Source organism: Halyomorpha halys, unplaced genomic scaffold, assembly GCF_000696795.3.
Source record: "Halyomorpha halys isolate HHAL.00 unplaced genomic scaffold, Hhal_1.1 Scaffold216.1, whole genome shotgun sequence".
NCBI classification, from domain to species: domain Eukaryota; kingdom Metazoa; phylum Arthropoda; class Insecta; order Hemiptera; family Pentatomidae; genus Halyomorpha; species Halyomorpha halys.
This window is the reverse complement of record NW_027114440.1, coordinates 300,351-312,272: the sequence shown is the minus strand read 5'-3', so window position 1 is coordinate 312,272 and position 11,922 is coordinate 300,351. Positions and strand designations below refer to the sequence as shown.

The 11,922-nt window shown below is 28.4% G+C and overlaps 1 protein-coding gene across 1 annotated transcript in view; it reads right to left on the bottom strand.

Annotated features, from left to right (window-relative positions):
* Window positions 1-347: 347 nt before the first annotated feature.
* The window catches only part of LOC106679734 (prolactin-releasing peptide receptor), a gene marked incomplete at its 5' end in the record, with an annotated part of 234,521 nt that continues 222,946 nt past the window's right edge, over window positions 348-11,922 (bottom strand). Inside the window, 1 exon segment of the mRNA XM_067051628.1 lies at window positions 348-3,137.

Sequence of the window (11,922 nt, the reverse complement as noted above, 5' to 3'; positions counted from 1 at the left end):
TTAGTTGTTTATATCTCAGTGATTATTCAACAATTTTTAATATTGATGGTAGTTGAATGATTACCCTTAAATTACATTGAGTGATGTGATTTCATAATTAGTACAATTTTTATTTAGAAACGGAAAATATATGATGATTTATTTACAATATATAAGATCAGGTATCGTGGCAAAATAAATAATTACAAATAAATGTATCTTTGACATTCATGAATAATGAATACATATATTATACACTATTCATAAATAACAAATAAAGATGATCTATTTGTCATTATTATCTTCTTTTAAGTGTGAATAAAAAATAATTCAACAATTAATATATTTATTATAATACACATAGACAATACAGACCATTATAGCTGAAGGGGGCTCAGGGCTTCAGCTATAGCTGGCTAAATCTTAGAGGCTAGTCAGTTTCACTTAAATAATTTTATACATTTTAACATTAATTATGGATAAAGATAGTAACGTAGAAATGTACATGTGTATATTTGTATATATAAACACATTTATACACAGGTCGATTAGGCTATGTAAAAAATGTGCTCACATATTACCTAAAATGACAGTCAGTGGGTACACTTAGATTGGATATACATTTTTGGAACATAAATAATTTATCTTAATATTATCAGGCAGACATAAAGAAATTGTACACACAACACAATTTACAACATATAACAATGTACATTTGGTGATATTACATTTATAACAATGATACAAGCATAATTTGTGAACAGTACAATTAATTGAGCTGAAAGCTAAGATTTCAGATTACTAAAGGTTAAATAGTATAAACATGTGTCTCCCTAAAATACATTTATGATCCTAATTGTATCGTAATTATTAGAGTACAATATAATAAAATATTAGTGAAGCGGGGATATATGTACACACTCTCATACAGGGAGGTAGGTATTATTGGAAAGTTACAATATTAAAGCTACACCAAAGTCACAAGCATCCTATTAAGGGGTAATATTGATTAATATTGATTTTAGGGCCAAGCCGTACAATGATTGAGTTTTCTCATATCACAGTTTAGGCTTTCACAATCAAGAGACAATATTTGCAAAGTCAACAGAACAGTTAGTTACCATACATTACTCGACAAAGAGGATGCCAACAATATCCTAATTTAAAAAGAAAAGTACCATTAATTCAGGTTCATTACCTTAGACAGTCTAATTGCTATTTTTTATTATTTATTTATGCATTTTGTAGTTTCATGTTCATCTATACTTCATAATTTAAAACTAGTTACTATTATCCATTGCAAAAAAATTAAATAACTATATTATACATTTTTTACATAATGTATATTATCATTAAAATTATCCATAAACAATCACGCCTTTGAATTTGGTTCTCCATACTTCAAGACATTAAATCACCTATGTTACTCCTAAAATAAAATTATTTGTAAGTTTAGTTCATCATATTTTTTAATCTGTTTAACCCAGAAGGGGTGTAGCCTAGAGCATTTTTTTCATATTAGGAAATAAATGTCTATATTTTCCTAGTATTTCATCCATTTTGTTTAAACTTTTGTCTACCTTCCGTTATCTCATTGATGTTGTTATTGCCGCTTGTTTATGTTACTCCCTCTTTTTCCTCCCTTCATATACTTTATTCAGTTTTTCTCTGACCTTCTCGCACTCTTTAACATGATATCTTTTTTTTTTTTTTCTCAATTGAGCATTTTTCTTATCCGGACACCTCCTGTGTTTCTTTTTTAAATCAAGAAGATCTTAGATCTTTTATATGAATATACTAAATATGAATTCTTCTGCTCCTGATGGAAGAGCCACAATTTACAATTTCAATTTCAAATTTCATTGAAAATAATCTTAAAGATTTTTATCATCATATCCAATTATATATATTTTTTAAAAACAGCACAAAACTGTCTATCGAAAGTAAATGCTCATGAGCTACCTCTTTGGAGACAAAAAGGTAGGACACTCCGACCAGGCTAATATCACAACCAACGCAACACCATAAGAATACACTAAGACTTAACTCTAAAACTATTACTGCCTTGTATAACTATGCCAAAAACCTTCTTCTCTAAAAAGACTTTGAAAATGCCAAAATACTTCACAAATCAAAATCATATAGCAGGGAGAATATATTAGAGTCAATTCATAGTGCAATCAATGAGGACAAAAACAGGAAGTTGTATAACTAAGCATCAATCACAAATTATTATAAATAATAAAATCCACGATTTAAGAGTAATATAAAAAAAAAAAAATAACTAGGAGTATTTTTGATGAAACTCAGTAAATGGGCAGATTAAGCAGACAAAAATTTAGTGCATGATATACATTGTGCTAATGTATATGCAGAGTCTAATAGGTCAGTATGCATTGTTGCTGGCTTGATGTTTTTCCATCATAAGTTAAGTTGGCTCTCATATTAAATCAGAATAAAAAAAAAGAAATATATATATGAAGAACTCAACTTACATATAATTTTATCTTATAAATAACAGAGATGATTTAACGTATTTTAATTTTTGATGTCCTGAAGTATGGAGAATAAAATTTGAAGGTATGATTGTTTATGGATAATTTGCATGACTATAATATAAATTGTATATAAAATATATAATATTGTAATTTTATTTTGTTGTAGTGTATAGTAGTAACTTGTTTTAATTTTTTTTAATATAGATAAATATGGTGCTGAACACCAAAAGCCACAAAATGCATAAATAAATAATAAAAAACAAGAAATTAAATTGTCTAAGGTAATGAACCTGAATTTACAGTGAAAATTAAAACAGTCTACTAACAAAAGAAAAAAAAATTATTCACAAAAAAATAACATACATCATAACTAATTTAATAAATGAAGACTTATCATTGACTAGAGATATTTCAATTCAGAGATCCTTATTTACAATGTTTAGAAATTCATAATTCAAAACCATTCAGTACAAACCTGCCATCATTTTTAATGCTAGTAACTTACGCTGACGTTCAAATGTAGCATTCAGAAACTTTTATCCCAGCTAATTTTATTCACATATTTACAACATCATTATATATTATATTCAAGTTCTCAGAGTGCTGAAGACAAGTTGAAAATCGGGAAATCTTTGTTTGCTGCAGCGGGATTTTTCATTTCTGTAACATAAATTAAATGCTATATAATTTTACCATAATTACCCTTAAATCTTACATTTAAATTGTTTTCAAATGCCATTGTTTTTATGATTATAGAATAGTTTGAAAATAATCAGTAATGGATGACAATAAAAATTCATACTTAATTTATATCATTCTTAATATCCCATAAATCTGTCACGAAATAATTCCATTTTGTAGAATTGCCTAAGGAATTTAAAAGAAATCTTTTCAGAAATATTTATTTCTGCTGTAATTATTATACATTAACACACTTCATAAATTGATGTTAATCTATTTATATATTTTTAAGTATAATATATCATATAAGTATAATTTTATATATTTAAATGTTTTCTGATAAAATTTGGAAAATTGTTCAATTACTAACTAAAAAATAAATATCTTTCTTTTAATAGATTAATGAAACAAATAAAAAAGTGTATTGTTAATAATAAAAAGTAGTTACACACTTTTTATTTCCACTTCAGCATCACTAAAAATATAGGAATTAATTGTGCATATTTAAATGTAATGTAATCTGCATAAAAATTTATGATAAGGATCATTTTATTTAATAATCGAACATTCCTAGATGAATTATTAAGTGATTTTCCCTTTACCATGTCTTAACACCATATGCTTAAATACTTCAACATTATACACTTTGGTTGACTGTTAGATGATTTTATATACAAAAAGGTTATATCGTATTTTAGTTTTTTGGTTATTGTCATGCCTTACAAATTTTGATCAGAGCCACTGTTAGAGATTAGCAGAAGAGTGGGATAAAAAAAATTGTTTAAGACTTTAATAAATATTATTATGTACTTATAACATACTCCGACAGTGTAGCCTAAGTTATAAATATGTTTGCTATTTATAGTTCAAAGAGAAAAGAAAGTGTTGTCTATTAGGCAGTTTAACAGTTAAGTTTGGCAAGAGCTTTTACAGAAAAGAATTAATTGCAGAAAAGAAGATTGTTATAAACAATTACCTTAGGTAATTATTATACAATCATAATTAAAAAAAAAAAAGGTAAAGAAAATAAACTTGTGATTATAATAATAATTATAATATTATTACTATAGCAGTAAGTTCCATTGTAAGCATCAATTTCATAATTTTAACAATTTATTGGATACTGAGGATTTCTCTCCATATAGAGGTGTTAATGAGATAAAATTGTTTTGTTTTTTCAGAAGATATTAAAAAAAATTCATTGTAGGAGGTGTAAAAAAATGAAAAAAATGGATACAAAACAATTATGTTGTTTGACATTGAAGTGAGATATTTTATTAATTGTATAATTAAATTCATTTATGTAATATTATTGAATGAAATGAATTGGTGAAAGTATTAATTTAATATATAAATTAATAGGTCAGGGACAGTTGATATTTCTGAGTTTCCAAAGAGTGGTAATCTTAAACTCGATAAGAACAAATCATAACTTCTGACTTCTAGAAACTTTTTGGGGTCCTACAAGTAACTACTTATATAAATAAAACTTTCTGTATATATGCTAATGGAAAAATAGTTTTTTTATAGAGTAAGTACGAACTTACAGAGAAATTTCGAAACTTGAGAACTAGTAAAAAAACAATAAGGAAGCTGATGAATATGGAACAATGCAACAGTCATAGCAATAACATTAAATACTTTTTTAATTTAGGGAGAGTGGTGCAGGGGTAAGGCACTGTACTACCAACTCCAAGGACCTGGTTCGAATCAAACTGAGTCAGATACGAGTATATTTATTCAGTTACTGTTGCCGTAAGTCAAGAATCGATAACTGTTATACAAGAATTAGCACAAAGTGATGAACCCTTGGCCCTTCATTGATTTTAGTGATACAGACTTATATTCTTCAAGCCATTTAATTTAGCAGATGAATTTCTTTGTCGATAAAATAAGATATTACAACTGTCTTTGATCTAATTTTGGCCCAAAATTTGTTAAAATCATGGCATATACAATACTATAGTAACTTTATCCTATTGGCCAAGTTAATTTTGAAACAAATTTTAATCCATAAAAATATCCTTAAATATATTTCAGTGTAATGGTAGAAACCATTGCACTCTGATGAAATTCATTGAAACTTCACTACGTTATTGGTATTTTTATCGTATAAATAAATAAATAATTAATATGTTCATTATATTTAAATTACTATAAAAACATAATTCAACTCTAATTTGTTTCCTACATTTTTTTTCAATAAATAAATAAAAATAACTGTAAATTGTCATTGCTTCAAGATTCAATTTGTATTTCAAAATATACTTGTCAAAGTAGTCTCAAAAAACGTTTTCTCTTATCTAGAGATAGAATTTTCCTTTGTTATTAAAACAAGTTTATTTGAGCAAATGTAATTTCTCTAATAAACAGGATGTAGATAAGTACAAAAGAATGAAAAATAAATACTTTTTTTTTTTTAGCTGATGATTAGACAATGGATCAGTCCAAAATTGCCAAAAAATTATAATTTTTAATTTTATTAAAATAGATGTTTTTATATTTCAATTTTTATCCTTGGCAGAAATGATGTCAAATAATTTTCTAAAGAGGTAACAGTTCTCCCATAAAAAAAAAAAAATCAATGAATGGTTTGACACAGGTTTTTGATTAGCGAAGTCACCAGAAATTCGAGGTATATGAGTGTCAGCATAGAATACCATGAGGCACAGGATCCATTGCCTTTTTGTCAAAAATTCTAACATTCTAGTTGAAGTTGTTCACTTCAGACTGGAACTTCTTAAGAGCTTCTTATCCGCTGGTTCCAGTTGGAGATCACAAAATGGCCAACTATAGGAGCGGATCAAGGGAGAGAGAAACGTAGCAAGGGGATTGTTCAGCTCCTATTTTTTCTACAGGCTACTATTAAAAGAGATACCAATATATTTCGACTCCACTTGATTTATTCATATTTTATGTTGATATAGCATAATTGCATTCCTTCATTGCTATTAGGAAATGTCCTTAATAGAAACAGACTGTAGCATTTGGCAATAAAAATAAATAAATTAAATTTTCTCTGTATAAAATCTGTATTATTATTGTTAGTTCATTCTTCTATTTCAGTATCGAAGAATGGGTGCTTTGGTCGCCTTTGCAAAAGAATAGGAAATAAAATTTTCAAAGATGCACTTCAGAATAAAATAAAATTGCTAGATACGAAGATAATAAATTCAAATTTGAAATGCCTAAATCATGTAGCCATGGACATCTATTCACTTATAGACACTAGTGGTATTCATAACGTTGTGTTAAATGTGAAATGTTTTACCATGTTAAATGTTATAAGTACAGGATTGTGAGCAGCCTATTTTCAAGTCATGTTAAATCTTAAATGCATAAGAGCTCCTAGAGGATTTTCTGAGCATGTTGTTTTATAACCTTTCCTTACAAAACTTATAGCTAATTTCCAAGTTTTGATTAAAGTTATTTATTACAACATGCCTAAAGTGAGTAAAAAGTAGAATTTGTGTGAAAGTTTGGCTACTGAGTGCCTTGTTGATCTTCTTACTTGACAAATGTCATTGCATTACTATTATTGTCATCCATTGCTTAATTAGTTATAAAAACATTCAAAACAATACTACGAGTAAGTAACCTAACACGACAATAAATAAAATGGTGACGAGCACAGCTGCTCTGTTGCGTACGTAATTATCCATTTAACAGACTCTCAAACATTTTACATGTTATATTGTTTTAATATGGTAAAAGAAGGAAATATTTCTCCATTTAACACGCTTTAACATGTTAAACTAAAGATCATGAATACCTCTAGTATTTTACAACCATACTTCCCTCCTCCTCTTAGGCAGTACCACTTTATTACCACGAGTCGGTCCAAGGTGTACACACCAGAGCCATTTCGCCCTCTCCCGCCATCGCTAAGGGCGTTGTTTGGCAGACGTTAAGCCCTGAGGGTAAAAATAGTCCTGTTTGTGGAGGGGTGGGTAAATAAGGGGCGCTAATGCTGTTTGAACGTAATATACTACCCCCTGGCTGAGTATTATTGTGCAGCCTCCGTCCCTTGTTCTTCATCAGCTAGGATTGTCGTTTCCTTTATTACTGCCCCTCCTTCTGTTTTAAATCTTTTATCAATCTGGAGATCTGTTTCCTAGTAAATTAATAACTTCGTTATGCCTAGTTAATTCATTTTACATCCACCAACTATGTTTGAATTAAACTTAACTTTAATTATGGTTAAATATTCAATCGACTTCAACATGACCCTTATTTTTTTATTATTATCAGATCGTCCTGTTAGGCTTCATGGTTATTATAAAAATTTGATATATATTTTTTTAAATTGATAATGTAGGAGTTTAGTCTCGTGCAAAAAAAAAAAATCCTTAACTGTTTTATATAATATAGTTATAGAATAATGTAAAAAAAAAATCAAAATAATTAAAAAAAACATGTATAGACAATATACTAATAAACTAACTAATATAAACTGATATTTATAGAATTAATTAAATAACTGACTGATATAATAAAAACAATTGGAGAAAGATAAAAGTAATAATGATTGGGGTATTCATGATGTTGTGTTAAATGTAAAATGTTTTACCATGTTAAATGTTATAAATATAGAATTGTGAGCAGCCCTATTTAAAGTCATATTAAAAACATTAGAGCTCCTATCGGATTTTAAAACCTTTCTTTCCAAAACTTCTTGTTATTGCTTACTTCCAAGTTTTGATTAAAGTAATTTACTACAGCATGCCTAAAGTGAGTGAAAAGTCGAAATTGTGTGAAAGTTAGTCCGTTGAATGCCATTTTGGTCTTCTAACTGGTGAGCAAGAGATTCAAGATGAGCTAATTATCAACTGTCATTACATTATTATTATTGTCATTCGTTGCTTTATTAGTAATAAAAACATCCAAAACAATTCTAACACAAACTACGAACAAGTAACCTAACACAACAAAAATAATGACGAGCTCAGCTGGTCCGTTGCATGACGTCATTATCCATTTAACAGACCTAGTAACAGGCTCTCAACCATGTTATATCGTTTTAACATGGTAAAAGAAGGAAATATTTCTCCATTTAACATGACTTTTTCTATTTAACACGCTTTAACATGTTAAACTAAAGAACATGAATACCGCTGATAATAATAAAACATAGTTAAATATAGAGTTTATAGCAGAATTTATTGCAATTGCTTGGACTTCAGCTTTTAACTTTTCGAAACTGGAAATTAAATTTTGTAAAGCGTTTTTTGATGAATTCTTCTATCGCTTTCAGGAGTAATTTGCGATATAATTATCTATTTATCATAAACCAAAGAGCATCCTTAGGATTTAGTTTTGGAATGATTGTAATTTGTTTTCGTTATGTAACATAAGCAGACCTCTTAAAATTGAAATATCGGAAATATGACAGACCATGTGGGATGAAAGCCCTCACAAGGGGAAATTAAGAATAAATTGCATGTTTCTATGTAGGAAAACTACGAAATTTGTTTGTATATATGTCAAATAAAATTTTACCAAAAACATTACACTTCCAAGAGCGTTTTAGCAAAATTAAAATTTAATAAAAATGTATTTCTACTTAGGTAACCAAAATATACAAAAAAATATGTTTGTAGATAAATGTAATTTAAATCTGATAATCGATATCATACTTTCAATTGTGTTCATTTAATCTATGCATATATAGATAATCATATCTAGGATTTACGAAGTATTGTCATATTAGCTGGAATCGAATGAATAAAGACATACGACGTAAATAACTGTTGAATGGCAAATTTTCCAACTAAGATAGAAATAACTCTCAAAGACGGTTGGTTTGAGGAGTTGGTATGATATAGCAGGTTCGTTTCCTTGCTTAATATTATAACGCTTAAGGAGTTCATAAAATAGATCTGTACTTGTCCATCTCACAATTGGAGGAGTTTTGTTACTTAATGGACTGTAATCAATCTTGAGGGCTGACACATCACATTTTCCCTCTTCATTTTAATATCACTATTGTTAATGTGGACAGGCTTGAATTCACAAGTGCAGTTTATTGGTATACGTAAATCTACTTTACTTTACATCATTCAAGGCATCTTTATTCAATATTTTAAATATAAAATTAAATTTCTTAATTTTAGTTGAAATATCGCTGCTTTGATGAAGTAACATTTCAAAACAAAACACATCCAATAGGAAATTTCAATACTAAAAATAAATCAATTTGTACTATAACTAAAATTCAATATATATGAGTAACCTAAATAAAATAAATTCTTATTCTGAATTAAAAATAAAATAACTTAATGCATAATAAACACTTATCAGTTCACAATTCATATTTGTGTGAATAATTTATAATAATACTATTTCAATAATATTTTTTGAGCTTAAAAACTTCCAATTTGAATATTTTATTCTAAATTATCATAATGTTGCATAACGTTTCGGGACAATTGTCCCATATTCATGTACTTTAATAAACCTACAAATAATAATTCACTATAACAACAATCCTCATCCATGTGTATATATAATTCATATAATTACATTTACCTCATAATTAGTCAAACTTTTAATTTCACAAAGGAAATTAAGTCATTATCTACATGGCTGAAATAAATTACTTTACACTGTTTTTATTTTATTATTGGTGCATTCTTCTCCTCTCTTTAGCACAAACATTGATCTATATTTTTTACTATCTCCTTGGAGCTCATCTCATGTCCAGTGTGCTGTTTGGTTACCTCCCTATTTATATGTTCCACTTTGTCTATTGTATAATTTGAATTAATATTAGTGATTTTTTTCTATGATTGGACCGTTCTAAACCCACTATTAAACTGTTATAACTTTTCTTTTATTTCTATATATAATACGTTTGTTTCTATAAATAATTCGTTATAATTATTTTTAAATATATTGTTTACTTTAAAGTGTTTTGCTATAATGGTGCAATGAACTTTTAAAAAAAAATACATATACATACGCCCCTATATGACTAACCTATTTCTCATAAATCATATATTTTAGTGAAATGTCATTAATGCGACATAATAGTAAAACAGTAAAAAGATAGTCAAAGATCTTCTGTAAACTGTATCGTTCACGGGGAGAGACTGGGAATCTTCCGTCGTTAAACCGTTAATCAATTTCATTGAGGATATCACGCTGATGGAGATCTCTAACGGAAGGGTTAACTCCAACGATTATGAAGGAGAGATCTGATCGGTTCAACAGAAGAGAGGCAGTTTTCCGGATCTAGATCGCTACAGGAAAAGTTGAACTTCCTGGCAATCATTTTTTTATGCACGGAAACGGATTCTTAATTTTGATGGCTTTAAGTTTAAGTCTGATCATTTCATTTCTTCGTCTTAGAAAGCCAAAACTAGATAACTTTTTAAAAAAAATTCTTCATTTTATTGTGTTAGTTAGAAGACCAAAAAATGTATCTTTATATTACAGTATTGTTAATAAAAAACTGGTGCGGTGCACACATCTCACAATTTTTATTCAGCACCCAACTTACGTCCCCAAGTTTTTTGTGGATTAGAAGTCTCTTGTTGAAATTAATGCTATTTTTTTATATTAAAAAAATCCTAAAGGCCAGGGAAGGTTTCTCCTCAATTAAGGGGGGTACTTTATGGTAAACTGACAAGGGAAAGCTCTACGCATGAGGGATCACCGCTTTCAATGAAAATTGTTTTAGTGAAACAAGATAAAAAAATATTAGACACGTGTCCAAGGGTTCTTGTTACACCATTGAAAAAATTCAGACCGACGGGCGTTGCGAAATGGGCCAGAGAAAATATTAAACAAAAAATTGGAAATTAGGTTTTCCAGCAGTTGTAGTCACGCTGAGTTTGGATAACATAGTGAGTAAATAGGAATTTTCATTTAAATTAAAGATTATGAAATTTTGGACTTGATTTTAGAGGATATTTTTTTCTCTGCCGATGTCCTGCGTGCACGAAATAAATTCATATCTCCTCACAATGTTATCCAAATTCTGCTTAACTAATACTGTAGGAAAATTTAATTTATGTTCATTCATCTAAAGTTTTTGAATTAAATGTGTACGCATGTCAGAGGTTTATACTATACTTTCGTTTGAATATTCTTTACTTCTTTATTTTTAATCAAACCTATGCAAGGTTAGCAATGCTATATCCTATCCTAAACAGAAATTCCAAACTAAAACCAGAAACAACTGTTCTTATATTTAAAACAATTCTCAGGCCACTGCTGGTGTACGGCAGTGAAGTCTGGGGAGCGGCATCCTTTACGAAAAGGAAGAAATTACAATCTCTTCAAAATAAAGTCCTAAGAATCTCAGTTATTGCTCCTTGGTCCATAAGAAATAGCCAATTGCATCCCGAATTACAGATGGAGTCAATAGAGGATTATATCAAAAAACGGTTCATGAAGTTCCACTCCCAGTTGCTGACAGTTAAAGGAGCAGTGACCTACAACCTGGGAAACCCAACCTCAATCCGAAGACTGAAGTCCAGACTGCTACAGGACATTCTGTAATAAATTTTATTATTAATAAAATATAATAAAATTAATTCATAGTCACCCTACCTCTATTTTACTTATTATTATAACTCATTTTATTTATTCATTTTTTTTCTCTTTTCTTCTCTCGTCCCCTTTTCAAATTAACTTGTTTCTTTTTACTATTAGAGGGCAATTGTTTGTTTTATTTATTATTATTTTTTGTTATTAATTTTACTTTCCCCTTTTATTAAGAAGCATTATTCTTATCTATTTATTATATTATTATTTTTCT